The sequence below is a fragment of the Elephas maximus genome, chromosome 10, assembly GCF_024166365.1.
Source record: "Elephas maximus indicus isolate mEleMax1 chromosome 10, mEleMax1 primary haplotype, whole genome shotgun sequence".
Lineage (NCBI taxonomy): Eukaryota > Metazoa > Chordata > Mammalia > Proboscidea > Elephantidae > Elephas > Elephas maximus.
Genome location: NC_064828.1, coordinates 72,641,234 through 72,663,884, shown reverse-complemented (window position 1 = coordinate 72,663,884; position 22,651 = coordinate 72,641,234). Strand labels below are relative to the sequence as shown.

The 22,651-nt window shown below is 39.2% G+C and overlaps 1 protein-coding gene across 8 annotated transcripts in view; it reads right to left on the bottom strand.

Moving 5' to 3' along the window:
* PPM1A (protein phosphatase, Mg2+/Mn2+ dependent 1A) overlaps positions 1 to 21,652 on the bottom strand; it is a 47,307-nt gene extending 25,655 nt beyond the window's left edge. For 3 of the 8 annotated variants that reach the window (XM_049897853.1, XM_049897851.1, XM_049897848.1), the window contains exons 1-2: positions 20,908 to 21,246; positions 20,697 to 20,798 (exon numbers count right to left, since the gene is read on the bottom strand). The gene's annotated coding sequence lies outside the window, so the exon portion shown is untranslated. Of the gene's footprint in view, positions 1 to 20,696; positions 20,799 to 20,907; positions 21,247 to 21,499 lie in introns of those variants that run through there. The other 5 variants (XM_049897857.1, XM_049897856.1, XM_049897849.1 and 2 more) reach the window with 4 other exon arrangements.
* Between the last annotated feature and the right edge of the window lie 999 nt (positions 21,653 to 22,651).

The window sequence follows — 22,651 nt, the reverse complement described above, 5'->3', positions numbered from 1 at the left end:
GAACTGGTAATGTTTTGTTTTTTGATTCCAGTTGCTGGTTATATGGGTGTGTTTAGTTTATGAACATTCATATACGAGTAAGTATATCTATCATAATATACTTCAATACAAAGTTTAGAAAGGGAAGAGAAAATGGGCCTCCAGTAAGAGTTAATACTGAAAACAATCCTTTAGTGAGATATTTGAAGCTGTCAATTAAAAAAAAAAAAAAATACAGCACTCTGAAAGTAAGTTCAAGGAGAGGAAAATCAATTACTGAGCTGAACATTTCAATAGAGACAATGAATAGCAGACTGGATACCACAGAAAACTCAAATCAATAAAGGAGATCACCTCAAGGAATTCTGTCAAAACATACAAACTCACCACATCTACACCCATCCTATCCTCTTACCTTTCTGTTACAATAGAGGATTCTACTTGAGCTTTGGAGAGCAAGCTTCAAAAGAATCTTATACTACTTACATGACTTCTCAGGAACCATATACTATTTCGCTTTCTTTCCTTTATAATATTCAACCTCTCTCTTTACAATGGAATGTGACTTTTAAAGACACTCAAGTGTTTACCATTAAAAATAAGTTTTCCTGTGAGTTAATCCCTCTAGCTACCCATCTGCTTCTCTCCTCCCTTTACAGTTAAACTCCGTGAAAAAAAATGTTCATTTTCCAAACCACTGTTTGGCCATTTCACCAAAACAAACTCCTCCAAGTCACTTAATCCCATGGACATTTTTAGCCCTGATCTAATTGACTGCTCACAGTAGTACTCAATACAACACTCCCTTCTCCTAAATCATTCTTCCCATTGGCTTTTCAAGATGGCACACACTACCAGCTTTCTCCTCCCTAAACTTAATTTTTCCATCCATGTCTCTGTTGCAGGCTCATTCTCATCTACCAAGTCATTAAATATCAGCACTACAGATGGCTCAGACCTAGGCTCTCTTTTCATTTGATGCCCTCTCCCTAGGTACTTTTTCACATCTTGGCAACCTGTACCACCATCCATCAAGGTGAACGGAAACCAAGACGCTATCTTTTAGAACCTCTCTCTACCTCATCTTCCATACAAGTCCAGCATGAAACCCCATGAATTATACTTCCTAAATATTGTCAAATCTGTCCACTTTTTTTCTATTACACCCCAGTCTCCAAGCTACCATCATCTTTCACCGCAATTATTCTAACCAGTCTCCTAATTTGTCCTTCCACACGCATGCTGGCCTCCCTCCAATTCATTCTCAAAACTGCATGCTATAAATTGCACCCTATCACTTCTATACTAAAAGTTTTTCAATGACTTTTCACTGTTTTGGGGGATCCCTGAGTGGTCAGGCCCCTACCTACCTTTTCCTATCTCATCTCACTCCATGCTGCTCCTCTCTACACATTCTCTACTCCAACAAGTTCCTAGTACTTGCCGTTCTCCCTTCCACCAACTATATAAGCAAACGCTGTTTCCTCTACCTAAAAAATTATTCCCTCATCTTTTAGTCTTGTTAATTCCTATTCATTCTTCAATACCAACTCAAGCATCAGTGTTTTAGAAGAGCCTGCTTTAACTCCCCTAAGTTAATTCTCCTGCAGCACGAAGCATACTGCAGACCTCCGATAAACAGTTCCTGAATAAATGAACAAAAAAAAAGCAGATGCAAATGATAAAAATTTTATGAGTGTATCCAGAGAGTAAACATACACACACACAAAAAATTTCTGAAGGAGAAAACGAAGATATTTTAATCAAAGAAATAAGAAATCTTCTGTGTGTTGAAGTCTTTTCAAACTTAAAAAGGTCCCTGAGTATCAGGCAGGTTTAATTCCTAAAATCTCACACCTAGAAGCCCAATCCTGGTGGCGTAGTGGTTAAGAGCTACGGCTGCTAACTAAAAGGTCAGCATTTTAAATCCACCAGGCGCTCCTTAGAAATGATATGGGGTGGTTCTACTCTGTCCTATAGAGTCGCTATGAGTCAGAATCGACTGGACAGCAATGGGTTAGTAGCCCACAACCAAAGAAATTCAAGGAAAAGATAAATAAAAATAATGTAAGCTTCTAGACAGAAAACATGGATAATCTTCAAAGGAAAAAAAAAAAAAACTCTGCTGCCGAGTCAATTCCAACTCATGGCAACCCCATGTGTTACAGAGTAGAACTGCTCCAGGGGGTTTTCTTGGCAGTAATCTTTAAGGAAGCAGATCGCCAGGCCTTTCCCCCACAGTGCTGCCAGGTGGGTCCAAACTGCCAATGTTTAGGTTAGTAGACAAGTGCAAACCATTTGTGTCACCCAGGGACACCATCCTCAAAGGAAAGGGTATCAAATTGATATTAGCCATCTCAACTGCAAAACTGAATCCTAAAAGACAACAGAAAATAAAGAGTTCTAAGAGCAGAATCGACTCGACGGCACTGGATTGGTTTTAAGAAGTAAAGAATAATAACTTAGCGTTCTATAATCATCCAAACTATTACATATGTGTGGGGGAGGGGAAGAAAGACATTTAAGACAAAGACTCCAAGTATACCACCCATACCCTCATTATGGAAAAAAAAAAAAAAAGAAAAAATTCCAACCATACAAACACCTATTCACCATGTTTTAAAACTATTTTCATATTATCTGTCATTAGTTTAACTCTTTAATAATGTTAGCGGGGGAAAGAAAAAATATATATATATTGTAAAAGAACTTAGAAAATTGCCCAATTATCCATTTAGTAGGAAGACACTCCTTCCACATCTTTAGAATCATCATCAAGAGCAAAACAAATATGAAACATCAAAAAAATGGAAATACCTCTCATAAGATTAAAGTTAAGTTATAGGTCTGTCCAATATGACAGTGGACAAATCCTTTCGATAAATGCCTAGCTTTTCTCATTAATAAATACACAACCTTCATTACTTGCCGATGGCCTTGATCTAAGAAATGTATAAGAAATTGAGAAGACTAAAGTTCTAGAAATACCTAGGTAAACATCATTACTAAATTAATACTATAGCTTAAAATCATGCTGATAAATTCCTATCTAAAAACTCTCATTCTCAACAAAAAGCTGAAGATTATGATATACAATTATTTTACAAAAACACCAACTTGTAAGAAATAAAATCAAATTTGCTCTATGAATTATCTTTAAAACAATGTAGCCCATTATGTAAAAGAAATGAGAGAAGATTAAGCCCTCTGGTAACCACTGTGAAAATACGAGAAAAAAAAAATACTCATTTAAATTAACTGACAGGTATTTTAAAATTAAAAGTAGAGCAAGGAAAGATAGTGGCTTAAGTATAGCTAACAGGCTTCCCTTCTACAAAGTGACCAAAATGAATTAAAAAAAAAAAAAAAAGCCAAAAAAGGGAGAAAATGCCACCAAGGTGAAATATCAGAACATCTACCAGTACCATCTAAATGACACAGAGATAGAGATCACATTGGAAGATATTACAGAATTATATAATTATGCAAAATTATATATACATAATTATACAAAAATGTGGAGACTATCTGAAGACTTATACTAATATCTCCCAATTCAGAGAAATTAGAGCTGAAAGAAAGGGCTGAAAGAGACAGAACCCATTTTGGAGCTCCTTTCCCACCTTGGTACAATAATAGTTTTTGTTTTGTTTTTCTGATGTGGCTTTCTTAATAGTCCTGGGCTCGGTTGAGAGGGGACTTCTCTATACTAGAAAAATAAAATCTATAGATGGAGGTTAACAGTGGGAACCTTCACATTACAGACATTAAAAAAAAAAAAGGCAACTGCAAACTGGTAGCCTGAATTTGACCTTCACTTATGTTGTTAGCTCCTTTCTGCATCATGCATTCTCCATATTGCCCACCACTGCCTATTAACTGCATCCATCCCATTTCATCTACTTTCCTGCAGTGACATCTGAGTTTGCGTCATTGTACAGAGGAAAATACCTGTGATTCTAACAGCCAGTCCATAGTTCACAGGGACTTATTCTAACCTGATCTTTCACTCATGTGGCCAACTCATCCCAAAGTAGAGAAACAAAATGACACTTGCAGTAAGCTGATTAAATGGCCCCAAAGATATCAGGTCCTAGTCCTAGGAACCTGTAAAGTTACCTTATTTGGAGAAAAGGTCTTTGCAAATGTGATTAAGGATTTTGAGATGAGAAGATTATCCTGGATTAATGATGCTGATGGCCTTAAATACAATAACAAGTATCCTTGTAAGAGAGAAGCAGAGGGAGATTTGACATGCACAGAGGAGAAAAGTGATATGAAAACTCGGCAGGGAGAGATCTGAAGATGCCGGCCTTGGAAAAAGTGATGAGACCACAAGCTAAAGAATGCTAAGCCAGCAGAAGCTGGAAAAGGCAAGGAATTGATTCTCTCCTAAAGCCTCTGGAGTGAGTACGTTCCTGCTAACACCTTGATTTTGGCCAGGGGAAACAGATTTTGGACTTCTGGCCTCCAGAACTTTTAAGAGAATAAATGTATGTTGTTTTAAGCCACCAAGTTTGTGATAATCTATTACAGTAGCTATAGGAACCCTATACAAAACGCAACAGTCAAGCTCCCCTGCTGGGAAAGAAAACTCCTCAAATTGATGAAGATAGAAATCTGCAGTCATTTCAACAAGTATCAAGAGAAAAGCAACGGAGACAACATTTCTTACCTACAAAAGCCTAAAAGGATCAGCTCCCAATCATCTCTCTCAAAAAAGTGAACATCATAACTGAAATTATAATTCTACATCATCAGCCAGTCAAGTTTAAATCCCAAGGGATATGAACGATGTCCAAGTATTCTGAATAGAGCCAAGGAGTATCTAGACCCAGTATTTTAGGGGCAAATAACAGAGCAAACTTCATCCTTCAAATCAAAAACATAAAATTCATAGAACCACACAACAATTCTGAAACAAACACATTTGTTAAGGATCCTCCCAAAGTTAAAAAGAAAGGAACAATAGCCATGAAGGGGAAAGAAATAAGGAACAGGCAGAAATCAAACCAGAATAGGTGGCTATTAAAAAAAAAATTGGGGGGGGGGGGGGGACATGAGAAAAACATTTACTGAGGAAAAAAACAACTAAGGCCACACAAACTCTAGCTGGACCAAGTCAAGGTGAGAATCAGGTAACTGGCAAATAATACTGAGGAACTGCCTAAAACGTAACACAGAGACTAAGAAAAAAAATTAATGAAGTTCCTGGGTGGCGCAAATGGTTAAGCACTGGACTACTAGCCAAAAGGTTTGAACTCACCCAGAGGTGCTCAGGAAAACAGGCATGGTAACCTGCTTTCAAGAGGTCACACCCTTGGAAAGCCTATGGAGCAGTTCAATTCTATACACACAGGGTTGCCAGGAGGTGGAACTGACTCGGCGGCAACTAACAACAAGGGTGTCAAATATCGGAATTAGTGAATGTTAAGATATAAAATATGTATGAAACATATAATGAGCTTTTATTAAAACAGGATAAAAAGAGAGAAAGGAGAAATAAAATTATCAGACTGATTGAAAAGAACTAAGTGCCACTTCCAGAAAAAAAGAAAAAAAAAGTTGCTGATATTAAACTCTAAGGATGAGTTAAACAACGGATTATACACAAGTGTAGTAAATTGGATGACTGAGCTGAAGAAATTAAAGAAAAAGAATTTTTTTCTCTTCTTAAAACCTACAAAGGATAAGGGAACGGGGGAAGGAGAAAAAGAAAACAAAATTCTCCAGCAGCAGTAAATGCATTAATAGTACACAGATGTAGGCTCTAAGAAATCTAGAGCTTAATCTCATTTAACCAATGTTTCTCTGGTATAATCTCATATTTTCTGAGTATACTGAGATCATGTTGTTGTTGCTGTTAGTTGCCATCAAGTCTGCTCCGACTCATGATGACCTTATATATGACACAATGAAACACTGCCCAGTCTTGTGCCATCTCCATCATCTTTGGTATGTTTTAAACCACTGTTGTGGCTATTGTGTCAATCCATCTTCTTGCAGATGACACAACTCTGCTTGCTAAATATGAAGATGACTTGAAACACTTACTGATGAAGGTCAAAGCCTTCAGTATAGATTACATATGAACATGAAGAAAAAACAAACATCCTCACAATCGGACCGATAAACATCATGATAAATAAAGAAGAAATTGAAGTTGTTAAGGGTTTCATTCTACCTGGATCAATAATCAATGCCCATGGACGCAGCAGTCAAGAAATCAGATGTATTGTATTGGGCAAATCTGCTATAAAAGCCCTCTTTAAAGTTCTAAAAAGCAAAGACATCACTTTGATAACTAAGGTGCGCATGACCCAAGGAATGATCTTTTCAACAGGCTCATATATATACGAAAGCTGCACAATGAAAAAAGAAGACAAAAGAATTGGTGCGCTCGCATTGTGGTATATGCAAACAAAATTTAATGTACTGTGGACTGCCAAAAAAGTGAACAAATCAGTTTTAGAAAAAATACAATCAGAATGCTCCTTAGAAACTAGGATGATGAAACTTCATCTTGCTTACTTTGGATACATCATCAGGAAAGACCAATCTGTAGAAAAGACATATTTGGTAAAGTAAACAGTCAGCAAAAGAGGGAAATCTTCAATGAGACTGATTAACACAACAGCTGCAACATGGACTCAAACATACCAATGATCATGAACATGGCACAAGACGGGCAATGTTTTGTTCTGTTATACATAAGGTCACCATGAGTTAGAGCCGACTTGACAACAATGAACTACAACATATTGCTACAGTAATCAGAACAGTTTGGCACTAGTATAAGGGTAGAACACTGTAATAGAACTAAGAGTTCAGAAATAATTCATCTGTGAACAACTGATTTTTGACAAGAGTGCCAAGTTCATCAAATAGGAAAGAATAGTCTCTTCAATAAACAGTGCTGGGAAACTGGATCGCTCTATGCAAAATAATGAAGCTGAACCAATACTTCACACCATATATGAAAATTAAATGGACCAATGACCTAAATATAAGAAAACCAAGAAACTCTTAGAAAAAAAGTAGAGGTAAAATCTTAAGACCTTGTTTTAGACAACAGATTCTCAGATTTGACACCAAAAGCATGAGCAACGAAAGAAAAAATAAACTGGCCATCAAAATAAGAAGTTTTTTGAACATTAAAGGACTTTATCAACAAAGTGAAGAGGCAAACTACAGAACGGGAAAGTATTTGGGAACCACGTACCTTATACAGGTTTAATATCCAGAATATATGAAGGACTCCTACAAGCCAACAACAAACAACCCAATTAAACTAAATAATGGGCAAAGTATTTGAATAGGCATTTACCCAAAGATATACAAATGGCCAACAAGCACACGAAAAGATGTTCAAGATCATTAGTTGTTCAACCTGCTGCCAATCCTATAGGTCAGAGCAGAGCTGCCCCATACGGTTTCCAAGGTTCTTCACAGAACCACTGACCTTTCAGTTTGCAGCCAAATGCTTAACCACTGCACCACCAGGGCTCCTCATTAGTTATTAGGGAAACGCAAATCAAAACCACAAGGAGATACCACTTCATATCCATTAGGATAGCTATTATAAGAAAAATGGAAACTAACAACGTTGGTCAGGATATGGAGATATTGGAACCCGAGTGCACTGCTGGTGGGAATGTAAAATGGTATAACTGCTGTGTCCTCAAAAAGTTAAACACACAATTACCATATCACCCAGGCAATTCTATTCTACTCTTAGGTCTATACTCAAGAGACTGGAAAGCAGAGGCTCTAAAATAAACTTGTACATCAATATTCATTGTAGCATTATTCACAATAACCAAAAGGTAGAAACAACCGAAGTATCCATCAACAAATGAACGGATAAACAAAACATGATGTATACACACACACAACGGAATATTACTCAACCATAATGGGAAATTAAATTCTGATACATTTTATGACATGGATGAACCTTGAAAACATTATGCTGGGTGAAATAAGTCAGATGCAAAAGGACAAATATCATATGATCCCACTTATATGACATATCTAGAATAGGCAAACGCTTACTAGTGGTTACCACAGACTGGTGGAAGAAGGGAGTGGGAGTTATTGCTCAACAGGCACTGAGTTTCTGTTTCAGGTGATGTAAAACTTTTGGAATGGATAGTGGTGAAGGAAACACAACGTGGTAAAAGTAATTAATGTCAGTGAATTGTACACTTAAAGATGGCTTAAATGGCAAACTTTTGCTGTATATATATTTACCATAACATATTAAAAAAAAATTTTAAGGTTAAAAAAAAAGTTATCTGGATTCCATTTATATGAAATGTTCAGAATAGGAGACAGAAAGATGAGTGGTTTATAGGAGCCAGGGGAAAAGGGGATGGGGAGTGACTGCTAATGGATATGGGTTTCTTTTGGGGGTGATGAAAATGTTCTAAAATTAAATTGTAGCAATGGTCACATAATTCTATGAATATACTGAAAACCACTGAAGTGTAAACTTTAAATGGGTTAATTTTGTATTATATGAATTATATCTCAATAAAGCTGTTAAAAATTACTGTTGTTTTTATATGGCTTTCTGTTATCTATATTTTACTTTACATAAAATGATGACTATGGATTCTGCATTGCAATATGGAAAATACACTACAACAGTTTTTAAAAGATTAAAAAAAAGTTATCTGGAAATTTCTCAGCTGCCAAATACTTTTGCATCTTATAGCTTCAATTATTTATTCCACTCTTCCTTCAAGTAAATATTCACTTCCTCCAACTAACTAAACTTCACCTAAATGAATTCTAATGCAAATGAACTGTTATAGAATTAAATATGCCCTAATTAAGACCTTAAAAACAAAATTTCAAAAAGCAAACCAAAATCAACGAACTGCACCAATCAAATTAAGAGTCAGATAAAGCTCTTCTATGCTAAAGAATATTCTGTAAAACCCATGACATAAAGGCCATTTTTTTCTACCCCAAAATTACTAAAAATAGTTACCGTCAAAGTACGTGACACAGAATTTGCCACCTTTGATGTTTCTTTCTTGTTTTACTATTTTTTTTATGTATCAACATCTTCTAGACATGCACTATAATCTGAATTATATACTCCATAAACTGGTCTTCTTCAATTTCTACAAAAGTATATATTATACAGTTTTTTAAAAGTTAATTCTATAAGTATATAATTGCCTGAAAGATGTCTGAACTAAATTTAGTTGGAGGGTTCTAGTAACTGTAGGAATTAGATACTGACCTATTTTCACTATTACAGTATGATGAGGAGCCCTGGTGGCACAGTGGTTAAGTACTCAGCTGATAACTGAAAGGTCAGTGGTTGGAACTCACCAGCTGCTCTTCGGAAGAAAGATGTAGCATTCTGCTTCGGTAAAGATTTACAGCCTTGGAAACCCTATGGGGGCAGTTATACTTTTTTAATCTCTGCATATTTGAGAATTCAGACTTTGACTGACTCAGAAAACAGTTAACTGATTTCCTCAACCAATCCATTCCCTTTTCCCTTTGCTTAACACACACAAACAAAACCCCTCAAACTCAGAGCATCTGTGTTTGCTAATAACCTTGTATATTCAAGCTGAAAGAAGGGACAAATACAATTTATTAAATGTTTAAGATGGTGAAAGTTTCATTCATATACAAAATATTTGGGGATTCTAAATATTTTTTCACACATATGAAATGTTCCTGATGGAAAAGAGAAATAAAGTGTGACATACAAATGACATCTTTGCTTACCGAAAAGGAAGATGACTTAGAACACTGATAAAGACCAACGACTACAGCCTTCAGTATGGATTACACATAAACGTAAAGATCTTAAAGACTAAGGAGACAGACACTTGGACTAGACCTTTAAGGCAGAAGTTTTTTGTTTTATTTGCTTTGTGGGTTTCCTACCACAAAGTACCAAACATACTCAAAAACCTTGAGCAGTATTAGTATTCCAGCATGCATCACTTTAAAAAAGATAATTTACCACCATGAGTAAACAGAAGCAAGAGATTTAAACTGTGAAAAAAAAAAATTTTAAATATTTAATATTACACATTTATTTTCTCTCCTTAACTAATTATTCCACCTTTGGCTCCATTCTGAGGAGCCCTGGTGGTACAGTGGTTAAAGCACTCGGCTGCTAACCGAAAGGTCAGAGGTTAGAACCCACCGGTGCTCTGCAGGAGAAAGATGTGGCAGTCTGCTTCCATAAAGATTTACAGCCTTGGAAACCCCATGGAACAGTTCTACTCTGTCCTATAGGAGTTGCTATGAGTCGGAATCAACTTGATGGCAATGGGTTTTTTTGGGTTTGGCTCCATTCTCCTGCTTCAATAGGATCTCACTCTATACATTTACCTATCCCCTCTTTCCTGTACTTTCACCTTTTCTCTCACCATCACTGCTCACCATGTTCAATTATCTCCCATTTTTAAAAGAAAAAACAAAAAGCCTCCTTGACTGCGCATGTTTCCCTGGCTGTTAACCTTTCCCCTCCGACTTCACAAACATCTTAAACCAGCAGTTCACTCTCTGAACCTCACCTTCCACTCAATCTTCAAACTACACAACAAGGTTTCCACTGTGACTATTTTACTGATTGCTCCTCCCACTGTAGCCCATGATCTCTTCCTAGATAAATCCAAGGGACAAGTTTCAATCTTTAGTTGATCTCTCAGGAGTAATTCACACTACTGATACTTTCTCCTCCTTGAAATAGTCTCCTCCTTTACCTCACACTACTACATTGTCCTGATTTTCCTCCTTCCTCTCTGGCCATTCCTCTCCTTTCCTAAATAGGCATCATAGCAACAGACAAGCCACGAGAGTATCACAAACTGACAGATTCTTTTCTATCCAGAAGTTATTCCCACAGAAGTTAACCTGCCAACAAACTGTATCCTATCATTCCTATTTTGTTTCGTCTCTAGAACACATAGTTCTATTTTTATCTCTACAGAAATATCACAATTGATTTCTAGTATGAAAATATTGGATCCTAAAGCAAACCTGCACTAATCAGGCTTATCAATCAAAAACTTGATTTTCAGATTACTGGTCATTATAATATTTTTCAACATCATTAGAGACACGCTCTCCATTATTTAAAAATGCCACATAAGATATACTGGAGGGAACAAAAGAGAAAAGATGTCATTATGACATTAGAACCCACACATTTTCTTTCCCTGAGCTATTTATTTATTCATCTATTCATTCATTCAGCATTCATGGATGGACACATTTTTTGAAGGCTTTTCTATGTGAGAAGTATAAGGTAATTGAGACACAAAAGAGAAATAATTTCTAAGAAATGGGAAATCTACTTTCAATGGGTTTTGGACAAAAATGTCTTTAACTTATTAATCTTGGCGTTTTGCTGGATAAGAAATTAATGATCCATTTGGTGTGTATATTTTCACCACAATAAAAATAAATAACCTACTTGCAAGAAAAAAAAAAATAACAATCTCATTTGCACTTAAAAAAAACCCCAAAACCAAACCCGTTGCTGTCAAGTTGATTTTGACTCATAGCAACTGTTAGAGGACAGAGCACAACTGCCCCGTTGGGTTTCCAAGTAGCAGCTAATGGATTCAAACTGCCAGCCTTTTGGTTAGCAGCCAAATGCTCAGCCACTGCGCCACCAGGGCTCCTACCCATTGCCGTTGAGTTGATTTCGACTCATAGTGACCCTATAGGACAGAGTAAAACTGCCCCACAGGGTTTCCAAGGTGTGCCTGGTGGATTCGAACCGCCGACCTTTTGGTTAGCAGCCGTAGCTCTTAACCACTATGCCACCAGGGTTTCCACTATATTATTCCATATCTTCGTTCTTCTCTGTTGGGATAAATGCTTCCTGATACTATCAGCAATTACTTCAATAATTAGTCAGCTATCTATTGTGATCTTGTACTGGTTAGCTACAGTCAGAATAAGGAGCACCAAGAAACTCTGGTGGTACAGTGGTTAACTGCTACGGCTGCTAACCAAAAGGCTGGCAGTTCGAATCTACCAGGCACTCCTTGGAAGCTCTATCGGGTGGTTCTACCCTATCCTAATACAGGGTCGCTATGAGTCGGAGTGGACTAGACAGCAACAGGCAGGGAGCTCCCTGATGCTCCTAATTCTACTGACTATAGTAACCAGTACGAGATCACGATAAAACCAAACCAAACCCAGCGCCAACGAGTCGATTCTGACTCATAGCGACCCTATAGGACAGAGTAGAATTGGCCCATAGAGTTTCCAAGGAGCGCCTGGCGGATTCAAACTGCTGACCCTTTGGTTAGCAGCCGTAGCACTTAACCACTACACCACCAGAGTTTCCCAAGATCACAACAAACAGCTAATTATTGACAGAATTGCTTATAGTATCAGGAAGCATTTATGCCGACAGAGAAAAATGAAGACGACAGATGTGGAATAACACACAGGGTGGGTTGACACATAACAAAATCTGCCACTTCTAAGACTGGCCCCTGAATACTCAAACAGCCTTATAATCTCTCTACAATGATAATGTTCTACTGCATTACAAAAAGTGAATATTTTATTTTCTATCTATTTTTATATTTTGAAGCATGATGGTATACTGAAAAAATGTTTTTCTAAAGCCTAGTAACCTTTGATATTATTTGCAAAAGCAAAAATTAAATATTTAGCCACTCCTTATTTTTCTTTATCATTAATATTTTTGTTCCTGAATTTTAGTGACAAAGGTAGACAAACTCCATTTTTTACAGACATAATACAAATTTGATGCAATTTTCTACCACTATGGCAAAGAAAGGAAGCAATGCTCAGAAGCCAAGACATTCAAAGTTGGTAACAAATTATGTTTTATTCCCTGAAACAGTACAACAGCCAATTATTGGACAATCTTTTAAATAATTAAGCCACATAAAGCATGACCAAAAAAAGAAAAAGAAACTGTTTATCTATGTCCCTGAGACAGTCAAATCACAGATAATTACAAAGCACCAGCCTAAATTTAAACTAGATTATACTTATATTTCTGGCTCACATTCAATTTTCTGTCATGTGTTCATCAGAAAGTAAGCAGGGAGATTAGGAAGATTAAATAATCACATGTGGAACATCTATTTAAAATGAATGAAACAAGGTCTCTGATCTAAAGGCATTTATTTTCAATAAATTTTAGCAGTAAAATGTCCCATTTACAATGTAATCTTATTCTAAGCCTAATTAGGTAGCTCCAATTTAAAACTATTTTATTAAATTCACTAAAAACTTCATTTGAATAAAGAACTGATGAAATAATTTACATCTGTGGGTTGCAAAGTAGTGGACATGAATAAGGGAGGCCATAAGATAGTATTGTGGAATTAGTCATATATAGCCATATTTTATACGCTTTTTTATATTAAAAAATTTAAGTTACTGTTGGTGAAAAGTTCTAAAGGGAGCTGACACCAACACATGACAATGTACTTTTCAAATTTAGTGTACTTCCACTTCAGATTCCAACTCAATCACAAGATTCCCTCTGAGTATAATGAAACTATATTCATATCCTTCATGTACAAAGATTTTCTGACTCATCACAACTGCCCACAGACTTTATTTCAGCGGTAGCAATAAACTGCAGTGATACACATATATAATTATTTTTAAAAGTTCAAGAGCACATATTTAGCTTCCCCTGTTACTATCTGTGAAGCCTTGGGCAAGTAACATAACCTCTCTTTCTCAATTTCCTCATCTGTAAGATACAAATTGTAATAGTATCTATTTTATGTCGTTGTTAGGTGTTGCCAAGTTGATTTCCACTCACAGTGACCCTATATGAGAGTAGAACTGCCCCACAGGATTTTCTAATTATATTTTTAATCTTTATGGGAGGAAGCCTGGTGTAGTGGTTAAGCCACTCGGCTGCTAACTTAAAGGTCAGTGGTTTGAACCCACTAGCTGCCCCGCTGGAGGACGATGAGGTAGTCTGTTTTGTAAAGATTTATAGCCTTGGAAACCCTATGGGGCAGTTCTACTCTGTCCTATAGGGTTGCTGTGAGTCAGAACCGGACTTAATGGCAAAGGTTTTTGGTTTTTTAATCTAAATTTACAGAAGCAGATGGCCAGATCTTTTCCTCTGGGTGAATTCAAACCACCGACCTTTGGGTTAGCAGCCTGGCACTTAACTGTTTGCGCCACCCAGGCTCCTTATCTATCTCATAAACTAAATCAAACTCATTGCTGTTGAATCAATTCCAACTCATAAGGACCCTATAGGACAGAGCAGAACTGCCCCGTAGTGTTTTCAAGGCTGTAATCTTTACAGAAGCAGACTGTCAAATCTTTCTCCCATGGAGTAGCTGGTGGGATAGAACTGCCAACCTTTCAGTTAGCAGCCAAGCGTTTCATCTACTGTGCCACCAGGCTTCCATTTCACAAGAGTGTTTTAAACCTTTCATAAAGACAAAGTTTAGTTAAGAGTTTTATATGAACACAGACTATTCATATATTAGACTTTTTTTGGTTCACATTAAACCAGTTGATATTTATCTTCTTTAACTAAGGCATTGTCTAATTCCTGTGTTTCCACACTTCTTTAACTAAGGCATTGTCTAATTCCTGCGTTTCCACAAATCCTTTCTGGTTGAAAGGACACCTAGTTCTTAATGTCTGCAAATGTAAAACCCTGGAAAGACATGCATGATTATGAATGTCCTGTTAATGCTCAAAGCCAAAATGTAGAAAATTAAAATTAAACCTTAAGGTCTCAATCAGTCAACCTAGTTTTTTACAACATAAACACTCTGCCACACTTCCAATCTGTATAATTTCAACACTTTAAATATCTAAACTTCTTAGCTAAAATAACAAAAAGGAACTGACAAAACCAACCCTATGCCGTCGAATCAATTCTGACTCATAGCAACCCTATAGGACAGAGTAAAACTGCCCCATAGGATTTCCAAGGAGGGGCTCGATAGATGCGAACTGCTGACCTTTTGGTTAGCAGCCAACCTCTTAACCACTGCGCCACCAGAGCTCCAACACATAGGAAGTCAAAACATCCACTACCAGAAAGCTCATAACTACTTCCACTACCTCCTATAGCAATCATGCCCAATCTCAGAGCTTGTCCAATATTTACCAAATATCTGAGTGTTCACTGTCCACAAGGCACTATGCTAGGCTTTGGGTATAATAAAAAAAACTGTATTATCCCTTCAGAAGTTTATAATTAATTGAACATACAATTATAATTAAGCCACAAATACCTAGAAATAAAATACATAATTAAAGCCATACAAATAATACACATAGACATTGCTATAGAAGCTCAAAGAAAGGAGATGAAACACTCTGGTGGTTAGAGAAGGCTTTGCAGAGTAGGAAATATTAGAAAAGAGCTTTGATACAAACACAAAACAAAAGCTGCAGAAGGTAGAACAAGAATTCCAGGGTGTGAAATAGCATGAACAAAAATCCACGGAAAGAAATGTACAGGGTGTGTTCCAGAGACGGCGGGTATACCAGCTTGGTTGACGTAAATCAATACCGAAGTCCTATCATGGAAAATGTCAAAAGTCAAATCAAAAATTCTCAACTATATGCTAGAGGCAAAAGGGAATCACTGAAGTATACTGAGAAATAATATGATGAAAGCCATATTTTACATAGAATTTTTTGATGGTTTATAGAATGAGGGAGGTATATGCAATACAAAATGCTAGTAGGAAAGAGATCAGTTAGGGCACCAAAAACCATGGTGTAGGTTTGAGGTAATACAACATTTTCACCTTAATGTCTTTTATGAAGCCTCCATATATACATACATGCATATATTCATACATACGTGTTTATATCTATGGAACATTCATATATTTTCTTTTTTTTAAACAGGACGGACTCAATCGGAATAGTTTCCTTACTCTCTAGCATCCTCTCCTGTAGCAATATCTTCTTGCCCATTTCTAATTAAAAAAAATTCTTCAAAATACCAACCCTTGTCCTTCCTCACTGATCGTTCACCTTTGCTTTATTACTTTCTCTCTTTATCCTCGATTTAACCAACTACTCCTACCTAATCATTAACTCCAAACCCATGGCTTCTTTCCAGCCTCATAGAGCCAAATAAATCTATCCCATACTCAACATTCTCTTTCTTCTATTACTCCTGAGCTTCAGTCCATTCATATGTAAGCATAATAGGCTCTGTGTATCCACAAGGAGCCCTGATGGTGCAGTAGTTACGTGCTTAGCTGCTAAGAGAAAGGTTGGCAGCTCAAATCCACCAGCGACTCCGCAGGAGAAAGATGTGGCAGTCTGCTTCCATAAAGATTTATAGCTGTGGAAACACTACGGGGCACTATTCTGTCCTATAGGGTTGTTATGAGTTGAAATCAACCCGGTGTCAATGGTTTTTTTTTTTTTTTTTTAATATATCCAGAGCCTTTACAACCTCTTCTACAGTCTCTATTCAATCTTTTCCTGTTTGGCTTCCAGGTGCACCACAGAAATTATACCCAAAGACCACCCTCTCATATTCAGCAAGTCTTTATTCCCCCAAATAACCAAGGTTTCAAATGCTCAACAATAATAATAGCTACCATTTATCTGACCTTTTCTTCGTGGTAGAACATATGTCAAGTACTTTATACATATATTATCTCATTTAATCTTTTAGACAATCCTATGAAAAAGGCCTTTCCATCTGACAAAGAAAACTAAAGCTTAGAGAAACCAAATAGCTTGCCCAAGATCATCCCACTTGGAAGTGGGAGAGCAGGGATTCGAACTCAGTCCTATCTGACTTTTAAGGGCTGGTTTTACCACCTTCTCTCTGAACCTTAATGTGGTTCTACTATCTACTGAGAAACATTTCCCTTCATCCCTCCTGAAGGGTATCAATCACTGGAGAATTAATATCAACTCTATTCCTCAATCTAAACAAGGATAGCTAAAGTCATGAAATTTTTAGGTAAGTTTCCAAAATTTTTGAGATCAGAAAATGAATTTAATTTTTCAACTCTCTTCTGAATGTTTTAGAAGGGACTCTTGCATTTGGAAGATTTAACTACATAAAATTAGAAGGTCTCTTTTATATCTAGGAACCTATGATTCAGAAGTGTTAATATTCAGCTTTTTAAATTTTGGTTCCTAGGAAAAAGAAGGCTCATCTAATTGGGAAAAATCCACTCAGGAATATTTTGAGAATACTTTTGTATCTACACATATCCAATTCCAAGCATGTAACTTAGCTTCTCTCATTCTATTTTTCTTCATTTGTAAGATGGAGATGGCATCTCATACTTTAGAGCATTATGGTAAAAAATGAAAGCCTTGCACAAATAAATGTTCAATAAATAATGGCTCTTACAATTCACTTTCTTCTGCGTCTAGTTGTTCAGACTCACAGGATTTTAACTGAAATCACGACAGCCATAAAGGCTCGAGTGACTTTTAATCCAGATCCTAAATATGAATACCATACAAATTTGATCAACAGATTCCTGATAGACATATTAAGAGTTGTAAGAACTCAAGCTCTTCCTTTACACACATTTATTCAAAGAATGTTTAAAAACATTTTTAATTTTATAAACATAATAACAGTTTATTTCTTTGATAAACATTAATACCCAATGGCACGGTGGTGTTTGGCTGCTAACCAAAAGGCTGGCAGTTTGAATTCACCAGCTGTTCCTTGGAAACTGTATAGGGCAGTTCTACTCCGTCCTATAGGGTCGCTATGCGTCAGAATCAACTCAATGGCAACGAGTTTTGTTTTTTTCACTCAGTTTCTTACAAAATTCTAAAGTCTATTTCATTTTAAATAAAAATACACAGACGCTCACCTCTTTTAGTCATTTACTTTCTCTAGCTCCTCCTACCTGCCTCAACAAAAGAGAAGCAAGGTAAAAAGATTATCTAATACACAGATAACCAGAACATGCAAAGGTCAAATCATTACAGAAAATATTCTGAAGGCTCACAACAAACTATAAAATTGTTATTTGTGTAATATGGAGTGCATCAGACATTAGAAAGAGCAAAGGAATTAAGAATACAAACAAACAACATTTTGACTTTGATATGGGTTAACCCAAGCTTCTTTCACGTAAGGATGGTTGGTTATTAATCAATAATCGGAGGTGGAGATTCAAAGAGCTTAGTATATACACATCCAGGCTAATAGTGAAATAATAAATGAAGCAACTCAATTAAAAAAATTTGTCGCCAATATTATTTGAGATGGAAAGAGGGTATATTGTGACATAAAATTACTACCCAAGGTACAGGAGGACACAAATTTTACCTAGTTGCCTCATAAGCCCTCCCTCTCCTTCAACGTCCATGTATATCACAGGACCATGCCTTGTTTTATCTTCTTGCTTAACTTTTATAATGCTATGCTTGCGCTGATTTTCTTACGTGGCCATCTCCTTATTCCTATTTGATTAAGGATAAAAAATTGTCAAAAGTACCAGGCAGAGTCTAGTGCCCAGGCAACAGTTAATAATTTGGGGGGAAATCATCAAAATATCACTTTGTAATTCATGATCAGATTTATAATTTTAAAAATTAATCCAGCTCTTATGGGTGAGCATTTCAGAGATAAGCTCCATGTGGACATATGTCTCTAGTTCATAGTTTTAAAATAAATAAGCATTCGTAGTTAAACCAGAATCAGCTATACATTCTGAGCCATTACAATAAAGCCTAGGTTTAATCGGAACAAATTCAAAGACTACAGGTTTTTAGTTAAGTGCTGAGCAATATTTACCATGTGACATAATGATGTTGCTATAGATTTGTTATATACTCTATCCTACAGAGTCGCTATTGAGTTGGAATCTACTTGAGAGCAATGGGTTTGGATTTGGTTTATAGGTTTTTTTGGAAAAAAAAAATCAGGCACTAGGAACAAATTTTCAAATGAAGGTTTAGTAAGTCAAGATAAGCAAGACCGAGCATGAACTGTCAGCAAAACTCTTACAATGTCCTTCATATCAAACTACCCAGGGCAGAGCACTTGTTCAAACCTGTTGTCTTAGCTATCTTTTGTCCCTCGGAATCTCTGTCCTTTCTCCCAGGAGTTTCTTCCCAATCTCAACAGAGAAATCAATAAAGTTTATTTACTAGAGTATCTTTCCTAACAAACACTGAACAACTTAAAGTTCTCTTAAATAAAACACAACCCAGAAAGAAAATCAGCTTTAGAATGTTGAAGCATCTAAGTGCCTAGTACGTACCAGGCATTTGGTCATAGTACATTGAATGTCGGACACACAATGTTGACGCCAAAAAAAAAAGAAACCAAACTGGTTGCCCATCAAGTCGATTTCAACTCAGCACCCCTACAAGACACAGGAGAATTGCCCCATAGGATTTCCAAGGAGTGGCTGGTGGATTCAAACTGCCAATCTTTTGGTTAGCAGCCAAGCTCCTAACCACTGTGCCACCAGGGCTCCATAATGTTGATGAGAGAATAAAAAATTTAACATTTGATAAATAAAATAATCTGCCCCTTTCACTTTAGGGTTTTTGGAAACCGAGAATCAAAAGGTTAAAGGACTTGTCCATGGACACAGATTATTTTGGAGCACAGCCATGACTAAACAATTCTTGCCTCCTAGTAGTGTCCCCTTCAAAAGATCATACTGACTAAAAAAAAAAAAGATCATACTGTAAGTATAGTCACCACTTCTACCCTTCATACTAAATATAAAAAGATACAACCCATGTAAAAAGCAATGTTGATGACTCTGGCACTCAACCATAGTATTTCTCAAATATAACACAGATTGAAGTAGCTAACTTCAAACTATTAGTCTTAATATACAGCTCCACATAATTACTTCACACAAAATTACTTCACTGATGAGGAAAATGTTTATCAAATAAAAAATGTCTTAAGCAACTTCCATGTGCAGTTCATTATAATTTTAATAATGTGGTATTTGCTGTAAACTTGCAGGTTAAAACTAATCATTCCAACATGACTGAATGTTTAACCAGATATACGCGAGTTACACATAAGAACAGAACTATAATTTCATGAAACAAATGTTACTGTGTGCTTCAAATTACTTATTGGCAAAAGAAACATTAAGTAATTAACATCCAGGGTTAGAAAACTGGGGGGGAGGGGAGGAGGAATGAAAGTTTCAGAGAGTGGTCACTATCTTCTTACTCTTATTTTCTCTTCTGTAAAGTTACAGAAATACAATCTTTGGAAGAGGCCCAATATTAAAAAGATAAAAATATAAAAGTGAAGTTGTTCCAGTTAAAAAGGGAGTTAGGGACCAAGCTCTGCCAGCTGGACTCCTGAGAGCTCTGAAGCCCCTAAGGCTCAGCAGAGTACTGTTTAAATAAATAAATTCTCTGTCTCTTCAGCGCTCTCTGTACTTGAAACATGGTTGTGTTTAAAACCAGAACGTGCAAGTCTGAAAAGTTTTTAGATTTTTTTCGTAAGAACAATTAAAAAAATTTCTAATCTCTTTCAATAATCTCAAAATCATTTATTCTGGGAAAGAAATACACATCTCCCATGGATTTTTACACTTCCCATACTCTTTCAATAACTTCTTAAAACACAGTCTGCTCATTATTCCAATTAGCAGAAAACTTGGGACCGGGGGCGGCGCATATGTTTCCTGGCTTGGACAACTGAAGCACGACCTTTGCGGATTTGTAAGTACCATGTGGTGCTGGAGAAGAGAGAACGAAAATACCTCAGGTGATGAAATTTCCAAAAGATATCTAAAACTGCAGTTGGTAGAAGGCTCTCCACAGCCAGCTGTCTTTCAAGAAAAGGCTCCAAGTTTATTTAAAATCTACAAAGCAGAAGAGAACCATACCTTAACCAAGCTCTAACACTAAGAACTTTTACCCAAACAATTTCCACGATTAAAAAGACGAGGAGGAAAAATCAGTATAATTTACTTCAATGATTCGGTTCGATGTCTTAACATGAATGAATTGGAGGCGTCACCGACTCGAGTTCTGAAGCAGCCTCACTCTCAGCCCTGCTCCCTATAAAGCCTGAAGCAAATCCCCCAGAATCTGGTGTTTCGAGGGCTAGTCCGGTCCAAAGGACGCCTCTCCCTTTCTTCCTCCCGGCCTCCCTCCCAGGGGCTGGAGCCCAGGGCAGCGCGGCCGGGTGGGGGGGCGGCAGCCGCGAGGCCCGCTCCTCGCTCCGAAAAAGTTCCGCCGGCCGCTCTCGGGCCAGGCCGACCCGCGGCCCCCGCCCGCACGGCCGCCGCAAACACCCCGCCCGGGCCGTGGGAGGGTCGCGCTCCCTCCCAGCGCCGCCACCACAAACACCCCGCCCCCGCCCTCGCGGAGCGTTAACCCCTCGGCGCCCGCCGCCTGGCTCCGGGAAGGAGGCCGGCCAGGGGGTGGAGTTGTCGCGTCTCCTCTCGGGAGCGCCCGGGCAGACGCCCGGCTTGTTTACAGGCCCCAGGCCTGGCCGCGCCGCCGCTGCGCAGGCCCGCGCCGCTCGCCCGCCCGCCTTCAGCCCGAGCGCCGCGCTTACCCGGAGCAAGCCGCGGACTGGCAGGTCCCTGGTCGGCCGAGGCGGCGGCGGCAGCCGGGGGAGGGGCGGGGAGGGGGTCACCTCGGCGGCGGTCCGCCGGGTCAGGCAGGGGAGGGGGCGGAGGCGGGGAGGAGCCGGGCTGCGTCCGGGCCCCCGGCTCTCGGCGCCCTCGCGGCTCAGATCATCCGGGCGTTGGAGCGGGAGACGGAGAGCGGGTCCCGGAGAAAGAGGAGGAAGACCCGAGGATTCATCGCGTTCGCGCCCCACCTGCCTGGCGCCCCCCCACCCCCCACCCCGGCCACCCGTTCCGGAGCCGTAGGCGCCCGAGCTCCCAAAGCTCCGGGCCGGGCCGGCGCCGAGACCACTGCTCCCTCGCTCCCGCGCGCGCTCCCGTCCCCAGCGCCGCCGCTGTCTCTAGCGCGCCCCCGCGCAGGCGCGCTCACGACGGAGCCGCGCTGCCCCTCCCCCGCCCCGTGCCGCCCCGCCCCGCCGCCGCTACAGCTGCGGCGCGGCGGAGCAGCTGGAGAGACCCGGATGTCGTTGGGCAGGAACTGCGGCTAGCGCCGGTGGGAGGGGGAGGGGGAGGGGGAGGGGGAGGGGCGGCCCTGAATGACGTCACTACCATGCTTCGCCTGCCGCTGCTGCCACCTCCCCACCGAGGCTCCAGGCCGAGGCCGAGGGGAGCGTCCGGATTCCGGATAGGAACTGGGACCGGAGCTTGAATGGAATGTGCTACTCTTCGGGCCCGGTGGATTCGAGAGCCTTTCAAAGCCCGGCTTTCGGCCCTAGGGGATCTCGGAAGAGCCCCCCAGGGCGGCCGCACCTCCTCTCCTGGAGTTTCCACCTGTCTGCAGATGCACGCCCCACTCCCTGCCCCTCGACAGTCCCTGCTGAGACGCCGCCCACGGAGTCCCAAGGACTGACCTCGAGCTTTCCACCCTTCTCTGATTTAGTCGCGGCCTGGCCACTGCTCTTAGGACGCTCGTTTGGTCTCGTGCCCCAACCAGACCCCCTTCCCCGGTGCCCCGGTTTTCACAGAGCCATCCTACCCCAGGTGACCCAGGGAGGCCCACGGTGGTGCCACGGCCAAACACCTCGCTCTCCAAAGAGCAAGAACACACACACCCTACCACCACCCACCCACACTCGGGT